The sequence below is a fragment of the Moschus berezovskii genome, chromosome 9, assembly GCF_049115385.1.
Source record: "Moschus berezovskii isolate FMDL1 chromosome 9, NW_MosBer_1.0, whole genome shotgun sequence".
In the NCBI taxonomy this organism is placed as follows: domain Eukaryota; kingdom Metazoa; phylum Chordata; class Mammalia; order Artiodactyla; family Moschidae; genus Moschus; species Moschus berezovskii.
The window spans coordinates 8,293,358-8,309,923 of NC_142468.1; the positions used below are offsets into that span (position 1 = coordinate 8,293,358).

The window sequence follows — 16,566 nt, forward strand, 5'->3', positions numbered from 1 at the left end:
ATCAGGCTAAATTGAGAAAAGTAATAAATACTTTTCTCCTCTAGTGTTTACCATTGAAGGATATGGCTCTTAAATATGAGTCAAATTGATGGCCTTGACCTTGTTCTCACATGGAGAGCAGGTGCCCACAGACCACTTTAGTTTTTTATTTTTCTTTCTTGAGTACAAATCACAGGAGAAAGAACTCTGATTGCAATTTTTGATGTACTGTGAAGCACTCTTTTATACAGTGGGTTGGCTATTACCCACAGGGGATTAATACATTATAACACCAAATCAGAAATGACATATTCATTTTCACACCAAAAGCATACCAGCAATATTTATTATAAACAAATGATTGATTTGCTCCAAGGAGAAGCAATTTACATTTTTACACACAAGCACACACTCTTTTATAAACTTTCAAAGCTTTAGCATAATTACCTTCTAACCCATATTTTCAATGAAATTTATTCTTAAAAAGCAAAAACTAATAGAGAATGTAATTATAGAATGTTTTACCTTGTTATATTAATTAATAAGTTATGAAAATATTCTTTCAGTGGATTTAAGTAAAAATTGATGTTTTGAAGAAATATCATCATCATCTGGAATGCTGCAGTCTACTTTTACTCATGCAAAAATCACTCAGCTTGTGACACTCCAATACCATTTTATTTACAGTGGCACATCTCCAGATTTTGCCCATCAGTGACTTGAAATAAAATAATATTCAAGCAAAGATTTATGACTCAGTGTATTAGCTTTGGAGAATCTGTTTGTACATCATAAATGACAGCATTCTTTTGTAAAATACTTGAGATGTTTCAGACACAGATGTACCATCTTTTTCAATAACATCTTATTTTATGAATAATTTAAAATTTTCATTTTACCCATTTCTAAGTTCTATATCTTCTGAAGTAAATATTAAACCTTGGAAGTTATATAGAAATGAGTGATATTGGGCTATCTTTCCCTAATTATTATCAATTTTTATTTTTTAATATGTAGCAGAAGGACAAAGCTATAATCCAGAATAAATTTTTTAAAATTCAACAAATAATTCTATGTTCCATGCACTATATTGTGAAAATTTTAAAATAATCTACGGGTGATTACTCTAAATTTTTATAAAATTTAAATTAGTTATAATATCAAAAAGAAAAACAGAAAAACTAGAAAATTCCAAATATACATTTATTGATAGAATAAAAATTTACACCAAAATTTGAATCAATGAATATGTATTGTTTCCAATCGTTTTAATCATATTGTTCAGTGAAATGAGAGAAGGTTTAGAAGAGTAAGAGGATTGAGGACAGAATGCTCAAATTCCTTTGCACATCTGCAAGTGATCTCGAGAACCCCCAATGAAACTGCAGCTGCAGAATGTAAGCGTGTCCATCACAGACCAAATGATTAACTAGTTTTCCATAAATCATAATGTCAAGGTGGATATTTTAACCAACTGTCCAAAATATTTTGAAATGATATCACATACTGACTTGTCAATTATCTGAAATCATTGTGCTTAATTCTGCAGTTTTCAAGATTCCCTTATTTTCTTTCCGTAATTTGCTTTCCAGTTATTTTGCTGATATTGAAAAGTTCAAACTACAATAAGAAAAGTACAGTGAGTATCCGTGTTTCACATTTAAGAATATTAAGAGTACAAGGATGGGGTTTCCCCGGTGGCTCAGTGGTGAATCGTACGCTTCCAACGCGGAAGACGAAGCCTCCATCCCTGGGTGCGGAGGGTCCCACATAACGCGGAGCAGCGAAGCCCGTGTGCCACGAGCTATTGAGCCTGGGCTCTGGAGCCCAGGAACCGCAATACTGAGCCCACACACTGCAACTGCTGAAGCCTAGAGAACAAGAAGGGCAGCCACTGCAGAGAGAAGTTTACGGACCGCAACTGCAGAGCGCCTCGGTTCTCAGGAGCTAGAGAAAAGTGTGCACAGCGACAAAGATTCGGTACAGCCACGGATAAATGTGTAAAGATGCTCAAAGGAGAAGAGAGGGTGGCCTCAGAGCAAACATGGGAAAGAACGTAAGCAAGATTTTAAATATGGGAAAGAACGTAAGCAAGAATTAATATATTTCAGATTCTGAAGCACTAATCCCAAGGCAAGCCAGAAGATTCCACAGCCATATCAAGGAAGTCCGGCCATTTTATTTATTCTTATGTAGCTCTTTTGCAGTTACAATGACAAGGAGATTTAGCTACTAAAAGACACATGTTAATACCAGAGAACTGAAGAGGGAAAATATGGAAGCAACCATCTCCAGTGTTCTTGCCTGGAGAATCCCAGGGACGGGGGAGCCTGGTGGGCTTCCGTCTATGGGGTCACACAGAGTCGGACACGACTGAAGTGACTTAGCAGCAGCAGCAGCAGCCCAGAACTGAAAGAATTTAGTTTTTGAAAGTGCAAATTTATAGCTTTGAAGTTTTAATAAAGATTCTTTCAAGTCAAATTGCAAAAGATATATGCACACATAGTTTTTGATGAAAGTATAATATTTCCAATGAGCCAATGAACCGTGTTCAGTAGGGTCATATCTTCCATGATGAAAGCACAGAAAACGTTGAGTTTCTTGAATATGATAGCTGTGGCAGATGAATTTTTTGAGTCGGTCAACACATTGACTCAGTCAGAAAAAAAAAATAATGTAAGATTTGAGTATCTTTTTTCCTTGAATTTGTCGGTATAGCTATAGTTCCTAATAAGCTCTCCAACTTAAACTCTAATAGGAATTTAATATTCAAATGCATTTAAGAATACTGCATGTATATACCCACTTAGAGGACTGCACTGCTATCTGTATATTAAAGACCTGAGTGGCTCATGTGTATGGACATGTTTTCAGTGCATTTGATATAATCATAATTGATTACTTGAAAATTCTTCAAATTAAATGATTAGCATACCATAAAACTATGATTCTGCTACTGCTGCTGCTAAGTCACTTCAGTCGTGTCCGACTCTGTGTGACCCCATAGACGGAAGCCCACCAGGCTCCCCCGTCCCTGGGATTCTCCAGGCAAGAACACTGGAGTGGGTTGCCATTTCCTTCTCCAATGTGTGAAGGTGAAAAGTGAAAGTGAAGTCGCGCAGTCGTGTCCGACCCTTAGCGACCCCACGGACTGCAGCCTACCAGGCTCCTCCATCCATGGGATTTTCTAGGCAAGAGTACTGGAGTGGCTTGCCATTGCCTTCTCCTAGGAAGCATTTTAAGATATGGTGCTCTGAACCCAATCATCCGACCGATTTAAAAAAAAAAAAAAAGAGGTGTGATATGTTTGATATTTCCATTCTTCCCATCATACTGACTGCAGTGTTTCCACACGGCTTCACAAATAGCTGATCAGCTCTTCACTTTGATTTCGAGTCAGCCAAAGGTTGGCACCAACAGGAATTCAGAGAATGGGTGAGAGGTCCAGTCCTTATTACTGAGTGTCTCCCTGCAAGATCACTACAAATTGGCTGTGTCCCTCTACTAAAGACCAAAACTACTATCAGACAGCATTTGCCTAAGGTAATCTCCCTAGCTTATCGTAGTCACACCTCCTCTTCCCCTTTTAGACCTGTGAGTAGCAACTTTTCTGTCCACTGTTGTTAGATTTAGGATATTTCATCACCATTTCTATTAAAACTGCTTTTGCTTTATAAATTGTTACCATTGATGTTGCCATCTCTTTCCTGTTGGAGTCATGAACAGCCCTAGGAAATAAACACTCAAATCGAGATTCTTGGGTTAAGTTGCTCTTGGATTTAAGGAGTCTACAGACAACCCTTTGCACATGGGAAATAGGACACTGGTGGACGTGAGTTTGAGTGAACTCCGGGAGTTGGTGATGGACTGGGAGGCCTGGCGTGCTGTGATTCATGGGGTCACGGAGAGTCGGACACAACTGAGCGACTGAACTGAACTGAACCTCTCTCAGGTGGTGGCATCACAATTATTGAAATTATCACTAATTGTACCTACATTAAATGCTAGATGAAGTACAGACAGCTGTTGAGAAACCACTCGGCTGTGACCCTCAGACACCATGGAATGTAAATCTAAGGACTTATGCCTCTGTTTGAACTGTTTTTTTCCAGTCACTGACATCCTGGGCCAGCACTAAAAACAAGCATTAAAGTAGAATAGCTGGTCTATGTGTGCAACCTCAGTCCACGTCACTTTCTAGAAAATACCCTTTCTTATCTTGCTCTGGGACAGGCAGATTGCTCTTGTAAAGATAGTCATGTTGTGTTCCAGTCCGTGCTTCATGGACGCTCTTCTCTCTGTTATATTGACATTACTTTCTGTATTCAGCTGAGCTATTTGCCTTTTTTCACAGTGATCAGCAACCTAGCTGATGTCACCGCCCCTTCCTGACATTCCCCACCTTTCTCCTCTGCTCCCTAAGCATTTCAGTTCAGTTGCTCAGTTGTGTCCAACCCTTTACAACCCCGTGAACCACAGCACACCAGGCTTCCCTGTCCATCACCAACTCCCAGGGTCCACCCAAACCCATGTCCATTGAGTTGGTAATGCCATCCAATCATCTCATCCTCTGTCATCCCCTGTTCTTCTGCCCTCAATCTTTCTCGGCATCAGGGTATTTTCAAATGAGTCAGCTCTTCGCATCAGGTGGCCAAAGTGCTAGAGTTTCAGCTTCAACATCAGTCCCTCCAATGAACACCCAAGCACTTCAGAATACCTCTAATAATGCTGTTCTGACACTCTGCTATCGGTCCAATGTCACTTGCCAGTCTTTTCTACCAGACTATAAGATCCTGTGCATTTTTAAAATACAATACAACCATGTGCCAATCACATTCTCTATACATAAGAGGAAATATAGAAAAAACGATGCTGATTTAGACAACTAATGAAAATTATTTTTTCTGAGAGTGAAAATCAATACATGCATTCTTTCTTTGTGCAATGTTTATATATGGGTAAATTCTCACTGATTTTAAAATGTCAAAAATGTACAAAGTAATACATGAAAATCGCCTTTTGTTTCTTTTCATTATTTTCTTCTCAAAATTAACTTACATTAACAATAGAGTGGGACCCATGCTTTTCAGGAAATATTGTACCAAATAAAATAGAATGAACTATTTGAAAGAAGATACTTTTGGCCTTTTTACTTGCCTGGCAGAAAGTGATGGACATATTAACACTAATTATGCTTTAGTATTTAACATTGCCATAGGCTGTGGTTTTCTTTACCACAACCTACCAAAAATATCCATGAGACAAATGATTCACATTAAGTTTTGGATATGTGGGAGGATATTCTATTTGTTTTGTGGATAGTTCTAAATACAGTGTGCTTCTTGGTACACTGCTGCTCTCAGTGGCTCTGTAGTTGCCCAGGAATATAACTAAAAACCTTAACAGGCTGTTTAAGAGCAGGTGTTCCACATTTCCCTGGTTTTCCAAAAATTACAACATTAAACTTAAAAACTACTACATGTAAGCATGTTTTCATATATTTGTGATTGGTTAAATGTATTGAAAAAGCCAAACAAAATTTTTTTCATCCTTTAAAGTACAGTGGATATAAGCATACATACCACAGGTCTTTTTTGTTTTTGCTTTGTTCACTGTATCACATATTAAATAAGAAAGGGCTCAAGGGGGAGGCAAGATAGGCAGGTGAGTCTCAATTTTTTATAGTGGTGCACTCTCACTGCTGTGCACATTTTGCTGCAAAGTAGCTAAAAATCCTACCTTTTATCAATACAAAGTAAAGAACAGGTTTGCAAAGTATTTCCTAAGCACAAACTAAACTCTGGCATGTTTATGTGTGAATATTGTGATTGGCACTGTTAGTCTAATAGAAAGCTAATGGACAACTCTATTAACTACTGTGGCTTAAAATTCTGATTTATGTTTCATCCCCTAATTAAAATCCAGAAACCTTAATGCTGAGATATATTATGGATAAATTTACTTTAGCAATGAGATGTCTCTTAGATGATGTAAATGTCATGGTGCAATTGGAGGACCTTTTCTTAAACATGAAAGATGGAAGTAATCTTTAGCACAGAGATCTAAACCTTTTCCAAAGGACAGGCAGAAGGGCCTAGGAAACCAGCGCATATTAGTGTGTGATGGCTTTCATGTGTTGGTCCTATGTGAGGAGCCAACACAAAATATCAATTTTCTCCCCCAAGTCCTAGTTAATTAAGAAACAAGGGAAGCTAATGGGCTCGTTATGACCTATCTGCTACATGAAAACCGTCAGAATGTGAACCACTTTATTTTTATTTTTTATTCAATTTTAAAGGTCATTTCCATTGACAGTTATTGGAAACGATTGTCTCTCATTCAACATATTCCCCAAGTCCACTGCTCTATTTAATAATGTAGTTAGCGCTATACAGTGTTTGCTTCTTTGAAATAAAGGTCTCAGCCAAGTCTTTAAATGGAAAAGGGAAGAAGTGTGAGTCACAGAGAAGGTACTTTTAGAATTAACGCCTGACTTCCAACCTCTAAATTGTCTATCTTGAGTTAGGATCAGAACAATGGCATTTATTGCTTTAAAATGGGAATCCCAGGTCTCTTTTCTCAAAGTGAAAGTGAAGTTACTCAGTCATGTTCGACTCTGCGATCCACATGGACTACAGCCTGCACCAGGCTTCTCCACCCATGGGATTTTCCAGGCAAGAGTATCAGAGTGGGTAGTCTTGGGTTCTGAAAAGGGAGCAGAAAAGCTAAAGGGATGCAAGAACAAAGAGGATTGCCTGATAACTAGACTGGAGGCTTGTCTCCACACGTCCACCTTCTGTTTACAAATTGCATGCCACCCACCATCTTAAAAATATTTATCAATATACAAATGATGAATCAATGCAGCAATGATAAATAAGCATAATATATAAATATACATTATGACATTTTATTTATTCAACTTCCTTGAAATAAGCAGGAAAAGAAAACACAGGGCTTTAGAAGAACAAAAGAAAAGGCATTACAGAATTACATTCCAAAGTTTGTAGATATCATCTAGGTGAATTCCTTGCATCCTCAGTCAGAGACCATTTAATTTGAACACATGAATCTTACACATGGGAAATTTTTTACTTAATTATAGCCTCACAGTTTCATTTGTCTAGACTGCAACTTCTTCCTTGCAATGAATTTTATCTTGAGTATTTTATGTTCTTTATACTAACTAGAATACTGTGTTATACAGAGATAATCATGACTAGCATTTTATGGTTATTGTTGTTTATTTGCTAAGTCATGTCCAACTCTTTTGTGACCCAATGGGCTGTGGTCTGCCAGGCTTCTCTGCCCATGGGGTTTCTCAAGAATACTGGAGTGGATTTCCATTTCTTTCTCCAGGGGAATTTTCCCAACCCAGGGATCAAACTTGCCACCTCCTGCACTGGCAGGAGGATTCCTTAACCACTGAGTCACTAGGAAAGTCCTAGCATTTAATAGCAATTTACTATTTCAAAAACAATTTCACCTACACTATCTTATATGATTTGCACTACCTGGTAAGTTAGTCAATAGCCATTTTGTAAAGTCACTTAGAGTCAAAAAGTTTGATTTACCTGATTGTAGTTATTAAATTCTATAACCTAGTATCAAATAAGTTTTTCAGACTACGAATGTCAGACTATGGATATCATAACATCTATCAAGAGACTATTATTAAATGAACAAAATTGGTTTTTATCTGATGTCATTTTCTTAAAATCTACCAAATGCACAGCATATATAAGTCAAGGAACTAGATACTGAAAATATAAAAATGGTGAAGATGCAGTTTTTCCACAAAATAAAATCAGTCTAATAATGGTGTTATTGGGACTTCACAGGATCCAAATTTTCAATCTATTATGCCTCTCCCATCCCCCGAACAGTTATCAGATTATCATACTATGGCCATATATCATGGCACAATCTTCTTTTCAAATAGATATTACTTCATGAATAAAATTGGTGCATATAATAAAGGACTGATCTTTATACAATGTAAATTAAGCAAATGCCTTAATAGGATACCCTCTGATGTTGCAGAGTCTTTTGTTTATAAGTATTTCAGGGAGGCCTGGCATGCTGTGATTCATGGGGTCGCAAAGAGTTGGACACGACTGAGCGATTGAACTGAACTGAACTGAAATATGTAAAAGATGATTATGTAATTGCATGATGACCTCAGGGAAAAGACCTCACAGCTTTTTAAATATTTTAATACTTGTCTTAGAAGTTTATACATAAAAATTTAGGTTCAAAGTTGAAAGTAGAGTATTATTTGATGCCAGGTAGCATCTGAAAATCACCACTCCTAATTAAATATCAACTGGGTTGATAGCCTAATGAATTTTATGTCTGTGTCTCCAACCTGAGGCTTGTTTTCATTGTTGCTAAACTATATGACAAAATACAACCTGAATATCGGGGTTCTGTTTCAGATATATTCAAATACATTCTTGTAAACTCTAAACCAAGAGACCAACAGATGAACATCAATTAAGAACAACTCAAACAAAAACTACCTACGGACTCTGAGATATACACAAGACAAAAAAATTTTCTGATGGAGACTTGATCCATGGAAAGAGAGAATAGCTTATAATGAGTTACTCATTCTTAGAGTTTCAGTGGGAAAACAGAGCACGGTCAGTCTCCCAGGGGGTGGCTGAAATTCAGAAAGAAAGCACAAAGTCTTTTGGCTTGTAGTAGCAGACATCAAATTTCAAAGCAACCACTATCTTTGGAAAGTGAGTAGTTAATCCTGGAGGGTAATAGAGCAAGAGAAGAGAAGTGAGAGTGTTAGTCACTCTGACTCTTTGCAGTGCCTTGGGCTGCAGCCCACCAGGCTCCTCTGTTCATGGAATTCTCCAGGCAAGAATACTGGGCTGAGTAGCCATTATCTTCTCCAGGGTATTTCCCGACCCAGGGATCAAACTGAGGTCTCCTGCATTGCAGGCGGATTCTTTACCATGTGAGTCATCAGGGTAAACTTCAAATTCCATGTTTACCCTATTCCTAAATCTCTTCACTGAAGTAGGAAACACACACTATGGGCAGACCGCCAACAACTCTCTAAAGAGAAAAGAGCAAAATGGAACATGGCTGCTGCTCAAGAGAAGGGGTTTGTGAATTGAGTTAAACACTATTAGTTGCCTGCTATATGAATGATACCAAAACTCTGGAGGAATAATACAGAGTCAATATCATCCACAATATAATATGTACAGTTCCAGAATACAATGCAAAATTATTAAGTGTATGAAGAACTTGGAAAATATGATCTGTTCTCAAGGAAAATGATAATCATCAGAAATCAACACTGAGATGACCCAGATGTTAGATTGTTTAGTCTAGGACTTTGAAGCAGATACTATAACTATTATTGACAAAAAGAGGAATATGAGCTTATAATAAATGAAATGATAGGTGTCAGAGGAAAACAGAAACAATGAAAGGAATGAAATGCAAACTTTAGAAGTGAAAAATACGGTATCTGACCCAGGTCAGGTATTAAGACCCAGTGTGGTCTTAATAGACTAGAGAGAATTTAAAAAAAAAGAATCACTAGACAAAAAGATGGATTAATAGAAGATATCTAATCTGAAGAAAAGGGAGGAAAATAGCTAAAGAAAAATGAACAGAACTTTAGAGATAAGCAGCATAACAAAAAGCAAAATCACTTAATGTGTGCATGATTATAACCCCACAGAGTTGATAGAAACTTGACTAGGAAAAATACTTGAACAAATATTGGCCTGAAAATTTCCCAGTTTTGATAAAGACATATATTTACAGATGCAATAGAGTTGGTCAAATTCAAACACGATAAATATTAAAAAAGCATAACTAGATGTTTCATAGTCAGCTACTGAAAACTAGAGATAAAGAGGAAAGTCTCAAAGCAGACAGAGAAGAAGGACAATGTACATTCAGGGGCAAAATAATTAGAATGTTACAAAATTTCTAATCAGAAATTACAGAAAACAGAAGACAGCAAAATGACATATCTGAAGTGTTGAAAGAAAAGCTTGCCCATATGGAATTTCATATCTACAGAAATATCTTTCAAGAATAATAGTGTGACATTTTCAGGGAAAATAAAAGTAAGTTAACCATATGCAGATCCTGAATATAAGGAATATTAAAAAATATTCTTCAGGTTGAAGGGATATGTAATGATAAAGAACAGTATCCTCAGGAATGAATGAAGAACGTCAGAAATGGTAAATATTGAAATAAATTTAGAATACTATCTTTTCTTTCTCAGTTTTAAAATATATGTGAATATTTTACCAAAATATTGCAAATTCTGATTGTTACAATATTTGTATTTATAACATATGACACAGTAGCATAAAAATCAAGAGATATAACCAATTAAAAAATTTCTGCATTGTATGCATAAAAATACATTTGTGAACTGATAAATAGTAATTCAAAATATACTGAAATATTGAAAAAGTGTTATCCCTATAGTAATCACTAAAACAAAGCAAAAATTACCAATCTGATACATAAATTGCAATAAAATAATTTTTAAAATATCAAAATAATACAAAAAGAGGATAGGAAATTTTAAAAAAGGAATAAAAATAAAAGGGACAAACGGAAAAAATATTAAACTTAATTCAACTATATTAATGACTTAATTAATAAACTATACATTCCAATGAAAAGATAAAATGTCAGAAGTGATTAAAAATCAACTCTATACAATATGAGATGTAATAATATATAAAAACACAGTTTAAAAATAAATGAGTAAAAATACAGATATCATGCAAATAGTATATATTAGAAAGCTAAAATAGTTACATAAGTAACAGATAAAATAGATTTGGGGCAAAAGAATTATCATAAATGAGATGTACATTTAACACTGATAGAAGAGTCAGGAACATTAAGCAATCAGAAATCTATATTTAGTTGATAACAGAGCTTTAAAATCATGAAGCAAAGACAGACAGAACCAAGCAAAGAGACAATTCCACAAACACTGCTAAATTTCTTAACATCTTTAATTCAGAAACTGACAGAACTAGACATAAAAGACTCAATAAAGACACAGGTGATCTGAACATTATCTCACTACCATGATTTAATTGACATTTATAGAACGGTGGTGCTAGTGGTAAAGAACCTTCTTGCCAATGCAGGAGACATAAGAGATGCAGGTTCGATCCCTATTTTGGAAAGATCTCCTGGAGGAGAGTGTGGCAACCCACTCCAGTAACCTTGCCTGGAGAATCCCAATGCATGAGGAGTTTGGCAGACTACAGTCCATAGAGTTGCAAAGAGTCAGACACGACTGAAGTGACTCAGCATGCCCATACACACAGAATATGTGCAATGGTTTTAGTTTACACATTCTTCACAAATGCAAGTAACATATCACCGAGATAAAATATATATAGCCCTATAAAAAAATTTTAAGTAAAATTCAAATAATTCAAATCTTTGAATTTGAATTCAACATATGGTATATTCTCTAATATCAATACAATTAAATTAGAAATAAAAAATTATAAATAAGGAAAACACAAATATTTAGAAATAATGCAAAATAGTTTTAGATAATCTGTATAAAGCACAAAGGAATTAGAAACTATTTTAATAATTAAATTTAGCATATCTAGTTTTGCAGGATGAAGCAAGTGTGACTTAGAAGGGAAGGTATAACTTTAAATGCTTATACTAAAAGGAAGAAAGGTCTGTAAAATCAACCCCAAGTTTTCCAGAGGCTGGACTTTATGTAAAGACTAGAAGGATACGAGGTCAGGGAACTTACATGTACCAGATTAGACAGGGTACCACTAAGCTGGTAAGGAGTTGAATTTTACACTGAATCCCCTGGGGAGTCCCCGCAGGATTCTAAGTAGGGAGTGGGGCCAGATTTTTCATTTTAAAAAGATTATTCTGAAAGTAGTGTGAATTGTGAACTCATATTAGAACCATTCAGAGCAAGGGGAATAGATATCAGGAGGCCACTGTAATAATCTGTGCACAGAAGGACCAAATTCCACTAGAATTCAGTCTACGGAAACTGAAAAACATCACTGGTGTCTGGATTATTAAAGGGGTAGTAGCAAAAGGATTTGGTGACTGGTTACATGTTGATAGTGAACAGAACAATGGACCCAGTTTGGCTTTGGTGTAACTGGGAAAGTAAGAATAGCACTAGCAGTCACCGGTGGAGAAAACAAAGGTGAAACAAGAGGGTAACAGTAAACACTGACATTAATTTTCAGAGTCTTTCTGTATCAGTTTTAGTTACTGAGCTTGTTTCTTTTCTCAGTTTCTAATTTATATCCCATTGATCCCTACTCTTATTATTTAATTCTTTCTGTGTGCGTGTGTGTGTGTTGGGCTTACTTGTCCTATTTCAAAGCAATTCTGACTCAACTTTTTAATGCTGAGATAAGACTTATAGAACATAAGATTTATATATTGTTTTCTTTGAGTAGACAATGCAATGGGGAAAATAGTAAACCTGTAAGAAGTTTGATTGAAGGCGGGAGGAGAAGGGGACGACAGAGGATGAAATGGTTGGATGGCATCACCGACTCAATGGACATGAGTTTGAGTGAACTCCGGGAGTTGATGATGGACAGGGAGGCCTGGCGTGCTGCGGTCCATGGGGTCACAAAGAGTCAGACACGACTGAGCGACTGAACTGAACTAAACTGAACTGAAGAAGTTTGAGGCTAGTTGTAAAAGGTAGCATATGGGATCATTCCACCTTTGGAAATACTGAAGACCTTTCTCTTTTAGAGATGGCTAAATGAAATGTCGGTGTGTAATGCAGTAGTGCTATCACAGTAGAACGAATCAGCATCAAATGGGGTGGTTACTAGGTTGTGCTGTTTGGAAAATCTTGATATTCACAGGCTTACTCTATTCTTCATCATTTCCCAGGCAAGAAATTTTCTTATCTGAGATCGATTCTGCCTCAGAATAACTGTAGAATACTCATCTAAAGTTAGCATGCCTCTTACCGGAAATCAGAAAGCATGAAAAGCATTTTTCCAAGAATCTGGGAAAACAGTACACTGTAAAGTGTCTCACATTCATAAGTTCTGTAATAAACTAAATTACTGACTCTGTAGCAACCAAAAATAGCATGATTATATCTTCTAATATTTTTTCACTCTTCATTACATTTGACTTTTACTACATTTGATACCGTTGATCTAGTTCTGTTTCTTCAAACTTTACTCACATAGTTTTCCTAATGTATCTCTTGACTTTTCTTCTCCGTTTCCTCTGAGAATTCCTCTGTGTTCCTTATACTCTCACAATTTCAAATAATTGCTATCAAATGTGTATCTTCTCAAAATACAATTTTCCTGAACCTCAAATCATTATATCCTACTCTCTGATGAATATCTCTACACAGGACCTCAGTTCAACTTCTGACATTCAGACAACTCTCACAGACCTTTCCCTCTCAACCATCTAGATCCATCTAATCAATTTAAGCAACATTAACCACACAGTCTTTCAAAACATGAAGGCTATCTATAAAGCCTCCTCACCTCAACTTTCAATTAACAAGTTCTGTTAGCTTTATCACTGAAATATATCTGGGACTTGTCACTTCTTTGCATTTGACTGGTCATCATATAGCACTGAAACTGCCATAACAGTTGGACTTAACTCTTTCAAATCCATTTTTTTCAGATATTATTATTATGTACTAAAAACACATATGTATGTGCACACAGATACACATACATGTATGTATGCATATTTACACATTCATAAGTGTTTCATTATTATTTTAAATCTTTCTGTGACTCTCCATGGCATAGAGAATGTAGTTCTGTTTATGGCACTAAGTTAGTGGTGGGTAAGCAGTTTTATAATGAATGATGGCATCACCAACTCAATGGACATGAATTTGAGCAAGCTCCAGGAGATGGTGAAGGACAGGGTGTCACAAAGAGTCAGACATGCCTGAGCTCCTGAACAACAACAAGAAGCAGTTTTGCAATGAAGAATGATTCAACAAATAGACAAGATGAACAATTAGTGCTAATCATGGACACTTACAAAAGTGGTACCAATATCCAATCACACGCTCATGAATCTGAATATAATCACTTGTCCATTATCAAACATTTATTGAGTCTCAATATGTGCATGGCTTTCTTCTAGATACTAGAATGCCCTAACTAGCAAGGCAAAATCCATGCTTTAAATTAATTAGACAAGGAGGCGATTAGCCTATATAAGCAAAAAGAAACCTAAGTCTAAAATGTCTCCAGATTGAGACAACAAAACCTAAGAACAACCAGTCACAAAGAGCCAACTAGGCTTTCAAACATAAGACAATCTCTTAAGCTATGGCTAGTCAAATAATGTAATTGCTTTGCTTCCAACTCTTCTCTACAGAAGTTTTTCCACTAGCTCCTGTCTGTGGAGCGGCTCCTAACCAATTCCAGTCTAGGCCAGGCACTGCCCCATTCAAATAGGTATCGGCTCAAATAACCTCTTGCAAATCTAATGAGCCTCCATTTGTCTTTAAACAATGCTCTCATTGTACTTACATTCTTATATAAGCAAAGAAGTAATTAACTTCAAAGCAGTGATATAGTTTCTAAAAATATAAAGCAAGTCCATTGGAGATAGGAAATTGGGGTTGGTTCAACTACAGTAATCAAAAAGTAGGTCTCCCAGAAGATGACATTTGATCTGATATATAAATCCTGAAAATGATGAGATTAATATCTTAATAATGGAGTTACAGTTTTTTTAAGCAGACAGCCAAGGCCCATTAATGAGAATAATGATAAAACATTTGAAGAACAGGAAAAGAGAAAGTGTAACTGCAAAATAGATGAGGAAAAGTGGTAGGAGATGAGCTCTGTGAAGAAAGTAGGCATCCAATGATAAGTCCAATGATAAGATTATGTTTCCAGTTCCCATACTTACGAGAGTAACCTATTACTATGACATTCTTTCACATGTCTTTATCATTATATACCAACTGTTCCAAATTAATAGAAGGAAAAGCCAATCTAATAGATTTATACTCACTTTTGTGTAGTTTCCCAGAAGAAACAATTTTGATTTAGTACATTTTCCTAATCCTTTCTTATATCTTTTCCTTGACCTTATTCTCATTAAATTTTCCTTTTTCTCCCCATGGTTTTCCACTAGAAACACTTATCTTTAGTGAAAGACCTGGGATTCCCTTGAGAGTCAGTCAATCAGTTCAGTTGCTCAGTCGTGTCTAACTCTTTGTGACCGCATGAACCGCAGCATGCCAGGCCTCCCTGTCCATCAGCAACTCCCAGAGTCCTCCCAAACCCATGTCCATCGAGTAAGTGATGCCATCCAACCATCTCATCCTCTTTCGTCCCCTTCTCCTCCCGCCCTCAATCTTTCCCAGCATCAGGGTCTTTTCAAATGAATCAGCTCTTCACATCAGGTGGCCTAAGTATTGGAGTTTCAGTTTTAGCATCAGTCCTTCCAATGAACACCCAGGACTGATATCCTTTAGGATGGATTAGTTGGATCTCCTTGCAGTCCAAGGGATGCTCAAGAGTCTTCTCCAACACCACAGTTCAAAAGCGTCAATTCTTTGGTGCTCAGCTTTCTTCATAGTCCAACTCTCACATCCATACGTGACTACTAGAAAAACCATTGCCTTGACTGCTGCTGCTGCTGCTGAGTCACTTCAGTCGTGTCCGACTCTATGTGACCTCATAGATGGCAGCCCACCAAGCTCCCCTGTCCCTGGGATTCTCTAGGCAAGAACACTGGAGTGGGTTGCCATTTCCTTCTCCAATGCATGAAAGTGAAAAGTGAAAGTGAAGCCACTCAGTCATGTCTGACTCTCAGCGACACCAGGGACTGCAGCCTACGGCGCTCCTTTGTCCATGGGATTTTCCAGGCAAGAGTACCGGAGTAAGGTGCCATTGCCTTCTCCAATAACCTTGACTAGATGGACCTTTGTTGGCAAAGTAATGTCTCTGCTTTTTAATATGCTCTCTAGGTTGGTCACAACTTTCCTTCCAAGGAGTAAGTATCTTTTAATTTCATGGCCACAATCAGCATCTGCAGTGATTTTGGATCCCAAGAAAATAAACTCTGACATTGTTTCCCCATCTATTTCCCATGAAGTGATGGGACTGGATGCCATAATCTTAGTTTTCTGAATGTTGAGACAAGTTTTTCACTCTTCTTTCACTTTCGTCAAGAGGCTTTTTAGTTCCTCTTCACTCTCTGCCATAAGGGTGGTATCATCTGCATATCTGAGGTTATTGATATTTCTCCCAGCAATCTTGATTTTAGCTTGTGTTTCCTCTAGCCCAGCATTCTTCATGATGTACTCTGCATATAAGTTAAATAAGCAGGGTGACAATATACTTGATGTACTCCTTTTCCTATTTGGCACCAGTCTGTTATTCCATGTCCAGTTATAACTGTTGCTTCCTGACCTGTGTACAGGTTTCTAAAGATACAAATAAGTAATTAATAGCTGCTTAAAGAACTTCCAGTCTTAGTATATGTATCTTAATAAAATTCCCGAATAAGAGCTGAGGAAAAATGAGTCTTATTGGTAGAAATCACTCATGTCTC

General features: G+C 36.7%; 1 pseudogene; it reads left to right on the plus strand.

Moving 5' to 3' along the window:
- Positions 1-1,662: 1,662 nt before the first annotated feature.
- The window catches only part of LOC148776393 (large ribosomal subunit protein eL33 pseudogene), a 92,129-nt pseudogene continuing 77,225 nt past the window's right edge, over positions 1,663-16,566 (plus strand).